Source organism: Notamacropus eugenii, chromosome 1 (genome assembly GCF_028372415.1).
Source record: "Notamacropus eugenii isolate mMacEug1 chromosome 1, mMacEug1.pri_v2, whole genome shotgun sequence".
Lineage (NCBI taxonomy): Eukaryota > Metazoa > Chordata > Mammalia > Diprotodontia > Macropodidae > Notamacropus > Notamacropus eugenii.
In genome coordinates this window covers 693,396,355-693,415,251 of record NC_092872.1, presented here as the reverse complement: position 1 = coordinate 693,415,251, position 18,897 = coordinate 693,396,355, and the positions used below count along the sequence as shown (strand labels likewise).

At 42.1% G+C, this 18,897-nt stretch overlaps 1 long non-coding RNA gene across 1 annotated transcript; it reads right to left on the bottom strand.

The window, feature by feature from the left end:
• Positions 1 to 336: 336 nt before the first annotated feature.
• LOC140521196 (uncharacterized) lies at positions 337 to 14,425 on the bottom strand. The gene is made up of 4 exons (XR_011972828.1): positions 14,210 to 14,425; positions 11,261 to 11,422; positions 7,336 to 7,440; positions 337 to 620 (listed from the first exon to the last, which is right to left on the bottom strand). It is a non-coding gene; the product is annotated as an uncharacterized lncRNA (long non-coding RNA).
• Positions 14,426 to 18,897: the final 4,472 nt, after the last annotated feature.

Sequence of the window (18,897 nt, the reverse complement as noted above, 5' to 3'; positions counted from 1 at the left end):
TGACACAGGTCACAACATTTTTGACTCAGTAAATGCTCCTGAAGAGTTATTATAAACCAAAACATCTGTCATCCTGAAGCTAACCTGGTGTTAAGCCCTTCTGAGGAGCAGAGTTTGTGTTCTGATGACAGATATGATCTGTCAGTAATCCCATATTAAAGACCTTCCCAACATAGTAGGACCTGCAAAAGGCAGGCAGGCAGTCAAGAATCATTTATGAAGCACTTAAAATGAACTCTGCTACTTTGGCTTTTAAGGACCTAGGGCTACTTCCATCTATGCCAAAGTGAGGTATCAGAAGAGGACTTTATTTCGTAAAATCAAAATTGATATTCCTCTGGGAAAAAAAGACTTCCATACATTCTTTATTTTTGGGGAAAGCACTTTGTCATGAAAATGTCAAAATGGAAATTTTAGTGGAAATGAGAATCATCTTAGTAAAAGAGAAGAATGACACATGCTTGTGCTTTCCATGAGATTTTAAGTGTGCAGTCTTCTGTCTGGATGGAGGGTCACTATTAGATAGACTTCAATGTACCTTTTATCTTCACAAACTTAAGTTGCAAGGTTTGCATAACAACATCGAGTAGAGATAAGAAGGCAACAGAAAGTATGAATCCCTGCAAAGAAAAATATTGTTATTATTTTGGCCATTCACAAGACATCAACACATTTCCCCTCCCATTTCTTGACATTCAGAAGCAACCAAGCCTATCACCCTCATGCCCACCTCCCAGCTGACATAGTTCCTTAGGTCTTGATACTGCTTCATTCCTCTTCCTCTCACTCCCCTAATCCAGGGATGGGGAACCTGCGGCCTTGAGGCCACCTGTGGCCCTATAGGTCCTCAAGTGCAGTCCTTTGACTGAATCCAGACATCACAGAACAGATCCCCTTAACAAAAGGATCTGTTCTATAAAACTTGGACTCAGTCAAAAGGCTGTACCCGAGGACCTAGAAAGTCACACGTGGCCTCGAGACCTCAGGTTCCCTACCCTTGCCCCAACATATTATGTAAATGTGAGTTTGGAGAAGAAAATGACAAATGATTTCAATATCTTTGCCACCAAGAAAACCTACAAATAAGGTCATGAAGCATCAGACATGACTGAAATGACTAAACAGCAATAACAAATGTGAGTTATTCCAAGTGGTCATCTAGCCTGTTTGAATAGTATCAGGCATAGGGAGTTCACCTCCTTAGGAGACAATGATTATTAGTAAATGTAAACTGCTCCTCCTGCGTCTTCTTTCCAAACACAGCCTCAGCGGATCTTGTTGAAAGAGTACAGGGTTTGGAGATAGAATCTAATTTCAAGTCCTGGTTCTGCTATTTATTAGCTATGTGACTACTAAGTTTCCTGGGCCTCCATTTCTTCATTTGTAAAATGAAGGAGTTGGACAAGGTGACTGTGAGGTCATTTCTATCTGAAAACCCAATGACATGATCTCTACCCATCCACAGTGAAGAGAGCACAAGAGTTTAAACTAGATACAGAAATACTGGATGATTTGACCATGGTAATAGAAATCTCCTCTATTGTATTCTTAATGAGTGGAGAATGCAATATAGTCCTCTATTGATTTCAGTCCTACCATGTGATTTTAGGCAAGTCACCTAAACTCCTTTGCACTTCTGTATACTTGAGTGAAATGGAATTGATCTCATGTGCCCTACCTAAGCTCACAGTGTTGCAAAGACGAAGTAGAAGAGGGAGAGGGTGAATGTTGGGCAAACTCTAAGGTAGAACTAGAAAGGTAGGGAATTATGATGAAGCTTTCACTTGCCTGGAGGTGTGGGGAAGGTGACAAGTTGCCAGGAAGTGATCAGGAATATTACAGTAATATTGGGCTTCTCATCATAGATTAGATGCTTGAAATACACTCACCAGCCTTCAGGTGGCCCTGTCTGAGATGTACTTCTTTACTTATCAGAGTGTATTTCTTCACTTATCAATGGAAAGAACATTACACTGGGAATGAGGATACCTCAGTTCCAATCCTCTGATGTAGACCTATGTGCCCCACTTAGACCTAAGTTGCATAACATGGGGTAGTTTACTTCACTTGTCCGTGCTTCCTCATTAGTAAAAAGATGATAATAATAAGTAACCTGGGATCCTAAGCTATTTGCATAAGATTCTACTTATTGGTGGAAATTACTTATCCGATGCCAAAATTTCCCACGTTGTCCATGTCCGAAAAGAAAATATGCCTCAACATGCACTTGGAAACCATCACCTCTCCATTAGGAGTGAGTAGTATGTTTCATGATGAGTTCTCTGGTTGATGTAATTGGTCATTGGCTTCATTAGCATTATGAAGTCTTTCAAAGTATTTTGCCTTTATGATGTTGTTGTATAAATTGTTTCCCTAGTTCTTCTCACTTCACTCTACATTTATTCAAATAGGCCTTCTCAGATTTCTCTGAAACCTTCCTCTTCAAAATATCTTAGAGCATAATTTCATTCTACTACATTCATACACTATAGCTTGCTCAACTCTTCCCTAATTTAGGGCTACCCACTCAGTTTTCATTTTCATTCTTTGCCAAAACAAAAAAGAGTTGCTATACATATTTTTACACATCTTTAAAGTTATTTTTTTGTTTTGTTTTTATCTAGGACTAATCCCTCCCTTGATTTTTCCCTCCCTCTTACACCTTTTTCTCCTTTTCCCCCTTTATTTCTGTTTTCTTGTTCAGTAAAGTATATTTTTATACCCAGCTCTGTGCATATGTATTCCTTTTTTAAAAATTACATTTCATTTTATTTTCAGTTCCAGATTCTTTCCCTACCCACACCCTCTTCTCCACCCATTGAGAAGACAAGAAATATAAAACCCATTAAAAATATGAAGTCATGCAAAACAAATTTCCACATTAGTTATGTTCCAGAAAAAATAAGAAGAAAAATATGTTTCAATCTGCACTCTGAGTCCATTGGTTCTGTCTGAAGGGAGATAGTATGTTTCATCATGAGTCTTTTGGAATTGTGGTTGGTCATTTTGTTGGTCAAAGTTATTAAATCTTTCATAGTTGATTTTTTAATGTAATACTGGTTCTTATATATGCAAATTATTCTCCTGGTTCTGCTCATTTCACTTATGACTCTGGAGGATAAAGTGAGGTTGGTGACCCTGCACAGCCCTCCCTCACTCAGATCAAAGTCAACTGCAAATCATGTCATTGTCTCCCTGATGTCACAGTCCTCCTTCAAGAATGAAGGACAAACACTGCAATCATCAGTTCATATAAACCTTTCCAAGTCTTTTCTGAAAACATCCCTTGCATTATTTCTTACAGTAAAATGGTATTCCATCACATTTGTATGTCATACCTTACTCAGTCTTTCCCAAATTGAGAAGTATTCCCTTGGTTTCCAGTTCTTTGTCACCCCAAAAGAGCTGCTAGAAGTATTTTTATACATTTTTTTACTTTGTTTTGCTTTGGACTAATCCTTTAATTTTCCCTCCTTATTATCCCCTTGTCTCTTTCCCCCCTTCACTTCTGTTTCCTTGTTTAGTGAAATGTATTTCTGTACCCATCCATGTGCATATATATTCTTCCCTCCTTTGATCTATTTTGATGAGAGAAAGGTTCAAGAGTTATCTGTTCCCCCTACTCTGTCTTCTTTATTTGTATAGAAATCTACTTTTGCACCCTAATTATGTGAGATAATTTTCTCTGTTTTTCTTTCCCTTCCCTCAATGGTATATTCCTCTGCCCTTTCTCTTTGCATTCTTCTTTTAAGATAATCAAAACATAACAAACTGCTCTTTGGATCACCAATTAGAGTTGGACTCTTTCTATGACCCCAAAGATAGGGCTCTGAGGAGACATATTATTATCTCCCTATATTAGAATGTAATAATAACTAGCTCTGAAATGCAATTTTAGTTTGGTTAGTCTATTATGATTTTATGGTTTTCATTTCATGGTTACCTTTTTGTGTTCTTGTGACTCCTGTGTTTGCCCTTCAAAATTTCCATTTAGCTCTGGTCTTTCCTTTAGGAACACTTGGAAATTCTCTATTTCATTAAAGGTCTATTTTCCTCCCTGTAGGATTATACTTAGTTTTCTTCTTGGTTGTAAACCTGTGTCTTTTGCCTTCTGGAATATCATATTCCAAGCTAACTGCTCCTTCATAGTGGTGATTGCTAAACCCTTTGTCATCCTGATCATGGATCCTCAGTATTTGAATTCTCTCTTTTTGGTTACTTGCAGGATTTTTCCCCCTTTAACCTAGAAGCCCTAGAACTGGCATTGATGTTCCTGGGAAGTTTTAATATGGAGTTTTCTTTGGAAAGGTGGCCGGTAGATACTTTCTATTTCTACTCTGCCTTCTGGTATTCTAAGGGATGGATGCGGGCAGTTTTTTTGATTTCATGATTTCTTGGTTATTGGTTATTGGTCTGGGTTCTTTTTTTGGTCATGGCTTTCAGGTATTCCAATGTTTCTTAAATTAGGCAAGAAGGAAATAAACATAAAAGTACCTACTATATTCCAGGTATTATGCTAAGCACTTTACGAATATTATCTCATTTCATCCTCACAACAACCCTGGGAGGTAGACGCTATCATTATCCCCACCTTTCAAATGAGGAAACTGAAGCAGACAAGAGGCTAAGTAACTTGCCCAAGGTCACATAGCTAGTAAATATCTGAGGCTGGATTTGAACTCAGATCTTCCTGACTTCAGGCCCTGCACTCTATTCACTGAGCACCTAGCTGCCTATTACGTCTCCCTAATCTATTTTCCAGGTTAGTTTTTATGCTGTGAGATAACTTATATTTTCTTCTATTTTTTTCCTGTCTTTTAATTTTGTTTTAAAATTTCTTGTTGTCTCAGTGAGTCATTATCTTCTATTATGTCCTTTTTAATTTTCAAGGAGTTTGTTACTTGGACAAGGTTTTGTACCTATTGTGCCAAGCTGTTAATTCTGTTTCCAGTTCTTTCACCTATATCTCTCATTTCCTTTCCCACTATTTCTTCTAGAACCATCATTTCATTTCTAAAAACGTTTTAAATTCTTAAGAATTTTTTTAAAAAATTATTATTTTATCACATCTAGGAATTCTAGTTGAACTTGTGCCCAAGCTGTGCCCAAGCTGAAGTTTTTCTTTACATGTCTGGGAGTCATTCTCTTCTTTGGGCTTTTGTTGTTTTTTTGTTGAGTGTCCTTCTTACCATAATAGCTATTTATGGTAGAATTATTTTTCTGTTTGCTCATTCTTCCAGTGTACTCCCTAACTTAGGACTTTATATTAAGGCTAGTCATTGCTTACTTCCAGAGGGAATGTCTGGGTCAAGCTTATGTCTTCTAGAGTGCTGCTGTCTTGGGTTGAGTGTTGCACTATTCAAGCATCTCAGAATGTCCTTGCAGGACCTGTAAGCTTTCAGTGCTCCCTAAGTGGCCTAATCCAGAGCAAAATCCAATTGTTGTTCCCCTGGTTTGAGCTCTGAAAGTGCTTGACATGGAATTGGGTTTGAGCAACATATCTGTTTGGTGCTTCAGTAAACTGCTGCTGCACTCAGTCACTTCTAGACATCATTTAGAGTGACAGAACTGCAGGCTTCCCTTTTGGTCTGGGGTTTCTGCCCTGGTTGTTCCAGTGCAGGCTTCAGATTGAGCAAGAGGCTACAAATGAGATGCTGCTCTACTCCTGGGGTCAGAGCCATGCAGCTACTGATTGCTTCCAAACTTGTTCCTTTATCAGGACACATTCTAGGGAACTGAGGAGCTAGGGATCACTTCTCACCCTGGGATGCCACCCCTAGGTGCAAGTCTTCTCCTTATTCTGGATCTGTGACCCAGAACTTCAGAGCATGTGACAGAGCTGTTAGCTGGCATCTATCTATTCCTATATTGCACAAGGTCAAGTCCCTGTGTGTTATGGCATCTGAGACTCCTTGTGGCCCTGGTGCATAGCTGCTCCTTATGCTTGAAGAGACTCTGTCCCCAGTATCCACAGACTTTTCTGTCTCCCTTTATTGACCCAGGCTAGAGAAATGATTTGCTGAAATTTTCTTTTCTTGGATTTCCTGATCACAGTGTGGCCTGATGGATGTTTCTGAGTGGAATAGTTGTAGGTAGAGCTTAGCTGGTACTACTCTACCATCTTGGCTCTACCCCACACTAAACCCCCAATATATAGATAGCTATATTAATAGTTAAGGCCTTTTTCCTCACGTAGGGTCCTTGTGTATTGAAAGTGTATTCTTCTTATCCTGTAAAATATGAGTTATCCTTTACAGTGTAGGATCTCAAGGGGGAAAGTTCTAAGCACCTCTCCTTGAAGATCTTTGATTCTCATTTGAGAAAATGACCCAAGGCCATGCCCTGATACTTTCAGAACTCCCTAGGAAGACTCAGGACTGTATTAATTATTTACTCTTCTATCTGCCTAGGTACTTTTAATGTCTGTCTGCTTGATTTCACTTTCACCCTGAAAACCAATTGAAGTTTATTCCTGAGCCTCCAATCATAATTTTACAGGTAAGAGTCTATCTGGGCTCAAATGGCACCATAGCACTTAAGATGCCCTTAAAAAAAGATGACTCTTCTCCCTGCCAAGCTAGAGCCCTCTATCTGCACAAGTCTTCTTGGTCCAATCTGTCTTCTCCAACAGATTGCTCCTTTATCATTCCAGCTCTATAATAATAGATAAATCTGTCTATATGAATAAATTGGTAAACATTCTAATCCCGTCGTCTTATCTCAATCAACCATTTACTGTAGTCAAAGATCCCAAAGGGTAGTTCTAAAATCAGAGGTAATTATACTTTGCTCCTCACTAGTCAGGACCCAGGAACCCTTCTGAACGAGGAAGCATCTCTAACACATGTCAGAGACAAGACTTTTCTGTACCAAAATGGGGAGCCAGGAAGCCATCTTTGGAGCTGCCACCCACCACTCCTATGTGGATAAAACTTTGGAGGTCCATGGCATCACTCCCATCTCTAGCTGGGTATTAGTACTATCCTTTAATAAATCTCTTTGGGACCTATGCATCATGTGTATCGGTTTCTTCTTTTTCTCCCCTCTCTAGCTTGGATTCTGAGTTACCACCTAACCACTCATTTGGAGAGGCCAGTTATCAGATCTGAAATGGGCAGGAGAAACTGGTGCAATTTACTCATTTGAAAACTCAGCCTTGCACAGAGAGCCTCATTCATTTTCACGCACTGAAATGAGTGGCACTAATTTAGCATCATGCTGCCCACTGGAAAACAGACACTTCTCCTGCAGCAGGACAGAACATAGACATTTCCCCAAAGGATCTGAGTACAGATTTAACATGTAGAAAATGAAGCTTAAAAATAATTTACTTACAGTTACTTGCCAGTATAGTTTATCCATAGTGCCTGGTGGGAAAATTATTGAATAGAAGCCTACATAGGCAAGGTATATAAATGCACAAAAGTCATTGAGCATATCCTGAAAATGTGAAGTAGAAAAACAGTAAACATTTGAATACTGATGGAGTATCACAAAAATACTACAATTGCCTAAGGATTTAGTGCAATTCAGCTCAATAACCATGTGTTAGGCACTACACCATACACCAGGCATACAAAGACAAAAATGGAAATGGTTTCAAGGAGCTGACATTCTACTAAGAAGTCCTGCTTTAGCAGGATGCAGATCTACTACCTCTGGCCAGGGTCCCCTAGTGTTCTAGAGGCTTTTCCTGGAGCCACCTACAACTGAAGCTCCTGACTGGACTACACCAATAAATACTTTTATCGCTCCTGCTTGCTGTAAGGTGGACCTCTCAGGACATCCATCACCACCCACTATGAAGTGAGGCATCAAGGGAAGGCCTTCAACAATTGAACCACCTGCCTCCCTCAGCAGACCTCTCTCCAGGCACTGTTGTCTGAACTCATTCCTCAATAATTGTATTCAGTGGGATATAGTCCTACTGCATCAACCTCTCCAATTCCAGTGGTTCTGAATCCCTTGGCTATTGAAGTACAGATTCCATTCCCCATCCCCAGCTGCCTGGTCCTTCATTCCCATCTCTCTCAACCTTAACCCCTAGATGTCCCACTCCAAGTCTACTCACCCCTTCCACTGGGTTCTCTTTAATGCCTAATCTGTAATTAAGAAACTTGATTTCATCTTAAACCTTGTATTTCTTCCTCTCTCCATCTTTCTGTCCTCACTGACACCTGGCTCCCTCCAAATAATACTACATTCCTGAGTACTCTTTTGTGAACTGGATGTCTTTTCCATCACACCCTGCTTCTTCCCCTCCATCCCCACCCCGGTAGTGGTGGAGGAGCCAACACTCTTTGCTCCCCATTACCTCCTCCAGACTCTCCCTCTACCAATATTATGGCAACTTCTACTCCTTTGAGGTCCTCTCTATTAAAATTTGTCACGCAATCCAAATCCTGGTGGCTATTTTCCATTAAAAAAAGACTATTTGAAGAGAATTCCCTTTTCTTCATTCCTCATCTCATACCACTCAGATGCTTTTCCTTACTATCTTCTCTTTCATTCCTACCTTCCCTAAAGAGATGGCCCTTCTCCCTGCCAAAGCAGAGTCCTCTATCTGCACAAGTCATCTTGGTCCAATCTGTCTTCTCTAACAGATTGCCCCTTTAGCATTCCAACTCTATAATCTTCAATCTTTCCCTACCTTCTTGGCTCCTTCCCTATGTCCACAAACACACTCATCCTTAAAAACATCCCTTATCTTTAAAAAAAAAGTCACCTGATCTGCTAGTACTTGATTATCATCTCTATCTTCTCCTCAGGTAAGCTACTTGAGAAAGCTGACTACAACTGGTGCCTTCATTTCCTCTTCTCACACTCCAACCTCAACATCTAGCTGAAATTGCTCTCTCCAAAGTCTCCAATTATCTCTTTTTTAACATTTAATTTTTTCCAAATTAAATGTAAACAAAAATCTTTTGCATTCATTTTTTAAAATTTTGAGGTCCAAATTCTCTCCTTCCCTTTTCCTTCCTTGAGAAAGCAAAAGAAAAAAAAGAAAAACATTCCCATATTACCTGTGTTACAAAAAAAACCCCAAAACTTAGACTCCCCAAAACAAGAATAATATGGAAAATTAAAAAGTATGTTTTAATCTGCATTCAGACTCCATCAGTTCTTTCTCAGGAAATGGATAGCATTTTTCATCATAAGTTCTTTGGAATTGTCTTGGATCACTGTATTACTGAGAATGCTTAAGTCATTCACAGTAGATCATCATTCTTATTGTAATATATTATCATAATAATATAATACCATAATTGATAGAATAATACAATATAATATTGCTCTTACTGTGTATGATATTCTTCTGGTTCTACTCATTTCACTCTCTATTAGTTCATGTTCAAATGAACTTTTTATTGCCAAATCCCATGGCCTTTTCTCAATCCTCATCTTTTTTTCTGTTGCTTAGAAGCCTTTGACACTGTCAGTCACTCTCCTCTGTTGGATATTGTCCCCTCTCTAGGTGCCTATGACACTACTCTTTCCTAGTCTTCCTACCTGTCTGACCACTCCTCCTCAGTCTTTTGTAGTTCTTCACCCAGGTGACCCTTACTAACTATGGATACCCCCCTTCCCCAAGGGTCTGCCCACTAGACTATCTAATTTGGGTTCAATCATCATCTCTGTGCAGATGATTCCCATAATAAGTCCATAGTAAATGTTCTTCAAACTGGATGTTCATTAACCGTCTTGAACTTGCTATGTCCAAAATTGAACTCATTATCTTTTCCCACACTCCACTTCTCTTTCCAGTTTCTTAGTTTGCTTCTGAGGCCATAGTCTTCCCAGTCACACAAGCTCCCAGCCTTGAGGTCATCCTTCTTTTCTCTCTTGCGTTCACTTCACATTTCTCATCAGCATCCCCTTCTCTCCACCCATTCAGCCGTCACTATGGTATAGGCTCTCAGCATCTCATAACTGGAGTCAAGTGTCTCTGTTCCAGCCTGTCCTCTGCTCAGCTGCTCAGCTGTTTTTCCTAAAGTATAAGTTTGACCCTGTCATCTCCCTATTCCATAGTATCTGGTTGCACCCTATTACTTCCAAGATCAAACATAAAATGCTTGGTGTGGCATTTAAAGCCCTTTGCAACCTGACCCCTCCTTATCTTTCCAGTCTTCTTAAAATTCATTCCCCTTCAAGGTGTATTTGGTAAAATTTCTTCTTTGGGAGCAGGTAAGTATCACAGTGCATAGTGGTTGATGTGGAAGCAGGAAGACGAGTTCAAACCCTGACTTAGGCACTTACCAGCCATATGACTCTGGGCAAGTCACTCAATTTCTTTGTGCCTCAGTTTCTCCATCTACAAAATGGGGATAATAATAGCACCTACCTCCCACAGTTGTGAGGATCAAATGAATTATTTTTAACAGAATACTAAGAGAAGGATTCTATTTGAAAATCTTAAGGCCCTATATGAAGGCTAGATATTATCATTATTATTTCCTTAATTCTTAGTTTCATTCCCTGTAAAGTGAGGTTAGACTAGTCCCTCCCGACTATAAACCTATGATTCCACTATTCATTAGTTCTATGACTCTTCTGGGATTTTTCCATTTGGCATAAATCTTAAAACATGGACTCAAAGTAGTCAATGCCCCTGGGGGCAAGTGAAAGGTATATATGGGTGCAAATAGCTATAGCACATGGAATTCAACTCTGCCATTTATAAAGGAGATGAAAGCCAAGGAGGTTGGGTAACATATCCAAAACAGGCCATAGATACAGCAGCAGAGAATCTAATTCAATCCATGGCATAGTACAAAGAACACTGAATTTGGAGTGAGAGGATCTGCTTTAGTTCCATCTTATTGTTTAACTACCTGTTTGACCTTCAGCAACTCACTTAACTGGGTGAACTGGAAGAAAGTGGAACTCAGTTTCCTCACCAGTTAAATGAGGGTGCTTGACTAAATTAGAGGTTCTTAACATGGCTCTTTGAACTTGTTTTTTAAATATGGTCTTGAGAACTATTGTTCAATATAATTGGTTTCCTTCATACTTCTATGTACTTTATTTCATGCATTTAAAAATATTATTTGGAGGAGTCCATAGGTTTCTCCAGACTGCCAAAGGGACCCAGGACACGTAAAAAGGTTAAGAATCTTGGGACTATATAATCTTTTAAAGGTTCCCTAAATTTCATTAATTTCTGAATTCAATTCAATGAGCATTTTTCTGAAACTCACATGTCTGCTATGTATATATACTCACAAAGACTTACATTGAAATTATGAAAAGGAACACTTACAAAAATGGGCCAGATCAGTTTTGTTAAATATCTTGGGAATGCCAGTATATTTGCAAAAATGAAGAAAAAAAAGAGGAAGGATTCTATCATTAAGACCACTGGAATAAACACACTGGCTGTTTTGGTTTTTTTCGTCAAGACAAATGACAGAATCAATAATACCTGGAATACAAAATATGGAATTTCACAGGTCATCATTTAGATATTAATTTGCCAAGATTTTAACCTGTCATCAAGGAATCTGGAGCAGGTTGGAAAACAGAATCCTAATCTAAACTGGAATGATATTCACTTCAATATTCCAAGCAACTGGAATTTCATTGCTGTCGTCCTTTCCTTCCCTGATACAGCCCCACCTTATCTTCTTCCATAGTTGGAGTGCTTCTTCCACTCCAAGCCCCCACCCCCACCCCAATTCATCCCCTGGGGCTAACATGGCAATGAGTTCTAGGCTGGTCCTCCAAGGTCTGGCTGTCAGTCTATCCCCATTTACATATATTCATAGTTTTTGCAGGTTGGTGGATCCTTTTCTGAAAGCTTACACTTCTTTTGGTACCCTTTGAGATCCCAAGGTTGCCATCACTCCACAAGGTGACTTTGCAGGAGGATTTTAGTGAAGGAAGATCAACTTCGTTTAATTTCAACAATAAAAATCTATTAGGAATAAATTGCACATTCTTATATTTTTTTAAAAATCAGCTGCTCAAGGACACATTTGCCAGATAACAATTTGTGTGAAAAAGAGCTAAGGTTTTTAATGGACTGCAAGCTCAAAATGAGCCAACAGAATGACATCCAATTCAATCCAATAAACATTTATCAACCAACTACTATGTGTGGAGCACTGTGCCAAGGGCTGAGGATATAAAGATTAAAAAAAATTAGTTCTTGCTCTCAGGGAGTTTACATTCTTCTGGGGATACAGCATGGGTAAATAAATGCAAAATAATTTCCAGAGCAAGAGAGAATGGCTAACTTGGAGGGCCAAGGAAGGTCTTGCAAGGCTAGTAAGATATGATGTGGCACCTTAGTTGAGTCTTAAAGGAAATGAGATATTCTAAGAGGTTGTAATAGTAATTTAAATGGGAACATCTTTCCCATTTGTTAAAAGTCCCATGTGAACTTGCCATCAGAGCTATGAATATTGCATTGGTACTATAGAGTTGGAGGTGGAGAAGGAATGCATTCCAGGCATAGGGGGCAGCTTGGGCAAAGGTATATACAGAAAGGAGTAAGCCCACTGAGTACAGGGAACAACTAGTGCACCAGAAAATACAGTACAGGAAGGGAGGACAGTCAGAATCAGACTGACAAGGTTAGTGGGACCCACCTTATGGAGGGCTTTAAATGACAGACTGGGGGTAGGTGTGAGTTGTGGTTTATCCTACAATTCCCTGGACTTCTTTGGGCATGCCCATTTCTAACATGAGGGGCCTTTTTGAGCATACCCATTTTGCTTAACATGGAGCCCACTGAGCCCCTTACGATATGTTAGGTAGCCACTAAAGATTTTCCAACAATAAGCATTCATTGCAGGGCAGTTAGGTGGCACAGTAGATAAAACACCAACCCTGGAGTCAGGAAAGACTTGAGTTCAAATTTGACCCCAGACACTTAAGCAATGTGACCCTGGGCAAGTCACTTAACACCGATTGCCTTGACAAGAAGAAAAAAAAAAGCATTTATTAAGCACACAGACATGTGCTAAATACTAAATAAAACAGTGGGGCAGCTAGGTGGTGCAGTGGATAGAGCATCAGTTCAAGAGTCAGGAGGACCTGAGTTCAAATCTCACCTCAGACACTTGACACTCACTAGCTGTGTGACCTTGGGCAAGTCACTAAACCCCAATTGCCTCTTCCTGAGTCATCTCCAGTCATCCTGATGAATATCTGGTCACTGGATTCAGATGGCTCTGGAGGAGAAGTGAGGCTGGTGACCTGCACAGCCCTCCCTCACTCGAAACAAAGTCAAGTGCAAGTCATATCATCGTTTGTCTGATGGCATGGTCTTCTTTGGCAACGAAGGAGGAACACACACAAATAAAATAGTCCTTGAGTTCACAGTCTAATAGAGGAAGGAAATATGTAAATAACTTTGTTCTAACAAGATAGGATAAATTGGAGAAAAACAACAGAGGGAAAGTACTAGCATTTAAGGAGACCGAAGAAAGGTTTCCTGTAGAAGGTGGGATTCTGGGACTTGAAGGAAGCCAGGAAGCAAGGAAGGGGCAGATGAGGACAGAGAGGGGATGCCTGTCCAAGACGGTGAGAAGGTAGCTTCCACAAAGCTTGAAAGCTGATTCAACACAGGAGAGGAAAGAATCAAGACCGATTCCCAGGTGGTGCACCTAGGTGACTTGAAGGATACAAAGAGGGATCTTTGCGGAGGTATTTGCCTGGGCAATCAAGGGGGGGAAGCAAATGCATTTAGGGCATTAAGAGGGTCCAGGACGAGGGATCCCCATGTTCTCTCGCAAACTCAGGCGCTGGAGCCCGGGGTCCAGTTCTGGGGCCACAATTGTTAAGAGCAGCAGAGATCATCTGCATTTATCTCAGCAGGCAGGGGAAAGGAGTCAGGTTCCTGAAGGATTCCCCAAAGGGATAGCCCCGAACTGGTGCCTTCCTTTCTGCATCTTGCATCAGGCCCAGCCATCCCTGCTTCACCTGACTCTCAGAAGCCGAGGGCCCAGCCTCCCTCTTTCCACCCGGGGAAGCAGAGAACCTTAAAAGTGTGATGCTCACCTGGTCCCATCCACAGACTCTGAGGCTATGAGGCCCCGCCCCCAGACCAGCGGCCACACCCCCCGGCTGACCTATCCACAGACGCCTCAGGTTTCTAGGACCCGTCTAGGCCTCTCCAAGAGGCCCACGGGTCCCTCCCCTCTGCCCAGGCTGGGGTTCCCTTCCCCTCGGCTTCCCCCCGCCCCCGTAGAGGGCCGGGCCTCACCACTGAGATGACTTTTATCTCCCCAGAGCAGTTTGTGAGGAAGTAGTCGCGGATGCTCTTTAGGCACTCCCTTCTGTATGCCACGAACGGGCGACGCTTCCGTGGCTCAGCCGCGGATGTGTCTGGGGTCACCATGGCGGCCGCAACCCCAGCCCAGCCCCAAGAAGCTTTCTCTGGGGAGTCGCCTCCCAACGGCTGCTGCCCCCGCGCCCACCCTCTCCCTCGCCCCACTCCGCGGAGCAAACCCGCGTGGAACTCCCCAGGACCCCCTGCACGCCCCCGCAGAGGCCACTTTCAGGCCCCTGTGGAACTAGCCCCTCCCCCCAATCCTGGGACCCCTTGTGTCCCTCTGTGAAAGCCACCTGCCCTGGGACCCCCTGAGTGCCCCCGTGCACCCTCCTTCCTTGGATCCCCTGCATTTCGGTGCATTCCACACCCTGCCCCCTACCCTTGGTATTCCTGTGCTGCCTCCAACCCTAGGACCCTCCGCGTCAAGGAGCAAGACGGAATGGGATCACTCGTGCATGTGGTTGTGGCTCTGCGCTACTGTGTTTGTCCTCCCTAATGGAAGAGGACCATGACATCAAGATGGTGGCATGACTTGCGGTTGACTTTGTTTTGAGTGAGGCAGGGTTGTGCAAGGTCACCAACCTCACTTTCTTCTCCTGATCCATCTGGGTGCAGTGGCCTGATATTCATCAGGATGGCTGGAGATGGCCCAGGATGCAATGGGAGACCCTGGCCCTTTCTGGTTTAGGTCTTACCCCGATCTTACTTTGAGTGAGATACACCCATTCAATGAATAGGCTTCTTTAAGTTGCTAAAGGGATGGCCCCTTTAACAAAACAAAACAAAACAAAACAAATCAGACTGGGAGGGGAGGACCCTCAGGGTTCCTGGGTAAAAGAGAAACAATTACTGTTTAGTTATTACATTCACGCTGTGCTAGGTGGGTGGGGACTTGTCCAGTCTATGAGCTCAGGAGTGAGTTGGGTTTAAGGCTTGAACTTTGAGAAAGAAATGTAATCAGTAAAGCAGAGAAAAAAAAGTAGCTTTTGGGCATGGAGTTTACCTTCCCTTGGGCGGAACTCCAGAGGACAGGAGATCCTGCAAGTCATGTCATTATCTTGATGTCATGGTCCCATCCTGTACCTGCCCCTGGCAAGCTGTGTGACCTTGGGAAAATCACCCCTCCCCAGTCTTGCCCCGACCCCCAGTTCCCTCAGGGATCTCGTTGTCCCACTTTCACCATAGTCTGCCTTCTGTCCCCTACCCTTTACAGACTGTCCCCTGTGCCTGGAATATTTGCCTGCCTTCCTCACTTCTGACTCTTGGAAACCTTAGCTGAATCTCCAGTGTCCCCTACTTAGCAGAGTCCTCTTTTTGCGCTTAGGTGATGCAGTAGAGCTAGAGTTGAGAAGATCTGATTTAAAATCCAGCCCCTCTGTCCCCATTAGCTTTCTGACCCTGGGCAAGTCACTTAAACTCTCGTTTCCTCCTCAGTAAAATGGGGATGATACTAGCACCTCCCTCACAGAGTTCTGAAAACTAGATGAGGTAACCTTTATAAATCATTTTGAAAACTCTAAAGCACTGTATAAATGCTATCATCGTTATGATATCCTCTTTTTATTTAGTTGTGTATATGGTATAGGCAGCTAGGTGACAGGAAGTAGATAGCCAGGCCTGGAGTCAGGAAGACCTGAGTTCGAATCCCACCTCAGACACTTATTAGCTGTCTGACCCTGGGCAAGACACTTAACCCAGTTTGCCTCAGTTTCCTCATCTGTAAAATGAGCTGGAGAAGGAAATGGAAAAATCACACCAGTACCTTTGCCAAGAAGACCCCAAATGGAGTCATAAAGTCAGACATGACTGAACAACTACAAGTATATGTTATATCTCCCTAATAGAAGCTGCTGTCTCAGTTTTGGACCTAGTACAATGCTTGGCAGATAGCAGATGCTTATTCGGTATTTTATCTGTAAAATGCGAGTGGAGTGGGGAAATGGGACTTAAGTAGCTGCCAGCTTATCAACTGTGTTTCCTATGCCTCTTTCTTGTGTTTCCTCATCTGCAAAATGAAAGGACAGAAATGGGTCCCTTTCAGCTCTAAGTCCTCTGGATTTCATCTTTCTGTTTTAGGGCAGGGTTGCCCCCATATGAACAAGACTCTACCCTCCCCCTCATCCAGTACCAGCTCATATGAGGGGAGACAGATGCAGAACCCTCCGGAATAGTCTCACCTCATTTTTAAACCAAATACCCTACTTACTGCATTACAAAATGTCCTTTCCCCTTGTTTGCTCACCTTAACTTCCTCATGAGGTGTTAGAAGAATTCATGTGGGATTGGGTCCTGGAGATAAATATCAGCCACTAATAATGGCCTGTGGGCAGCAGCTGCTATTTTAACCAGCTTTGCGTGTGTGGTTGTCCTTTGTTGCCAAAGAAGACCATGCCATCAGAGAAATGATGACATGACTTGCACTTGACTTTGTTTTGAGTGAGGGAGGGCTGTGCAGGTCACCAGCCTCACTTCTTCTTCAGAGCCATCTGAATCCAGTGACCAGATATTCGTCAGGATGACTGGAGATGACCCAGGATGAGGCAATTGGGGTTAAGTGACTTGCCCAAGGTCACACAGCTAGTGAGTTTCAAGTGTCTGAGGTCAAATTTGAACTCAGGTCCTCCTGACTCCTGCACTAGTGCTCTCTCCACCGCACCACTTAGCTGCCCCACACCAGCTTTGTACTGACCTCAACACTGGTAGACTCTCTTCAGATTTGTCCTACTCTGACACTCCAAAAAGTCTACATAGGTTTTTCAGTGGGAAGTTTCCTCAACCCTGCCTGCCTTACCTGGAAGGAGCTAAGTCAGGAGGATAAATAGCAAATCTTTGTTTCCCCTGGATTCTTTTTCATCCATTGTTGGTCTCCCTGCCTCCTTTCCCCACCCCGATTCCTCCTCCACTCAGCTAATTGCTTTTCCTAAAGCATAGTCTGAACATATCCCTCTCCTCATCTCCATCTTCTGACTTCCCTGGCTTCCTTCAGATTCCTGCTAAAATCCTACCCTCTGTAAAAAGCATTTCCTGATCATCCTTACTGTGAGTGCCTCCTGTGTATGTCTTGTTTGTATATATGGTTGTTTGCCAGTTGTCTCTATTACGTGAGCTCCCTTAGCTCAAGGACTGTTTTCTTTTCCTCTGTATCCCCAGTGCTTAGCAAGGTGCCTGATAGTAAAAGCTTATTTCACTAGATTTTATTGCTTGGAAGATCTTAAGAGCACAGCCTAGAAGGTATTTGAGTCTTGACGAGGTGTGTATGGTGGAAGCCAGAGGGTCAGAATGTTAACCTACGACTCTACAGTTAATGCAAGTTGAATTAATATAAACAGCTAAAGAAACTCCACCTATCATGTAATCCTGGACCATCCCTGGCACTACACATTCTTTATTCTGTTTCTATAGTTGGCATAAGTGTAGGTGCAGGGATCTACTATTAAGTACTCCTGCTGCCAAAGACCAGTCTCATGGGAAACAAGGAAGTGCTGTTTTCCACAGTTCTGGGTGATAAGGGTTGTGACCTGTGACCTAGCATGGTCAGGTTAGAGGTCAGAAACTAATGCACAGGCTTGATGATCTGTTTGAGGAAAACCTATCAGAGAGGAGAACATAAAGTCATATGGCCAGGGGACAGTGTGATGGGGGAGATCCAAAGTTCGGGAAAACAGTATAAGAAACTCCATTTTCCTGAATGTGTTGCAGTCATCCTGTAACCTTGCTGGGGAGGCAACCTGTCCGTTCAGGGGGAATGGACGTAAAAATTAATAAAAGGTTTCATGATTTCACAACAGGCATTGTTCTTTGTTTAAGGTGAGCATGTTTCTCACAGTTGGAGGCTCATCCGTCACATGAGTAAACTCTGTCAATTAATCCAGTAAAACCTAATAAATGTACACACACACACACACACACACACACACACACACACTTGCTGGTATGAACAGTACTCTCTCAGTCTGCCACCCTATAATTGATATAATCAGAGCAGATCCTTGCTTCATACAAAGTATCCTTCAGATTTAGCTTTAGAACTTCATAGCTGATTTTTCGTAATTTAGCTCAATCCTAGGCATGTGACTATGGTACTGTATTCCTGAGAGTTCTGGATTTAGACTCAGGGGAGACCTGAATTCAAATTCTGTTTTCAATACTAAGCAGCTGCATGACTATGCATGATTTTACTTTTATAGAGTCAAGTCACTTTATTTCTCTGGGCCTGTATAAGACAGGGAAAATAATAGGTGAAGTCGTTCCCTGATAGGGTTACCATAGGGATTGGATAAATTGTTTGTAAAAAGCCTTGCAAAAGCTTAAAACAAGATGTCAATATTATCTAGTCTTGTTATACTGCCCTTCTGCTCTGTACTCATAGAGCAATAATTTTAAGTGTTTCATAGAAACCCATGTGGTGCAATGGGAAATTCCCCAGATTTGGGGTGAGAGGGTCTGGGTTCAAAACCTGTTTCTGTTAGTCGTTTCCTCTCTTAGGCTCTCAGTTTTTCATCAATGAAATGAACAGTTTGGACTAGATCCGGGGTGGGGAACCTGTGGCCTTGAGGGCACATGTGGCCCTCTAGGTCCTCAAGTGTAACCCTTTGACTGAATCTAAACTTCACAGAACA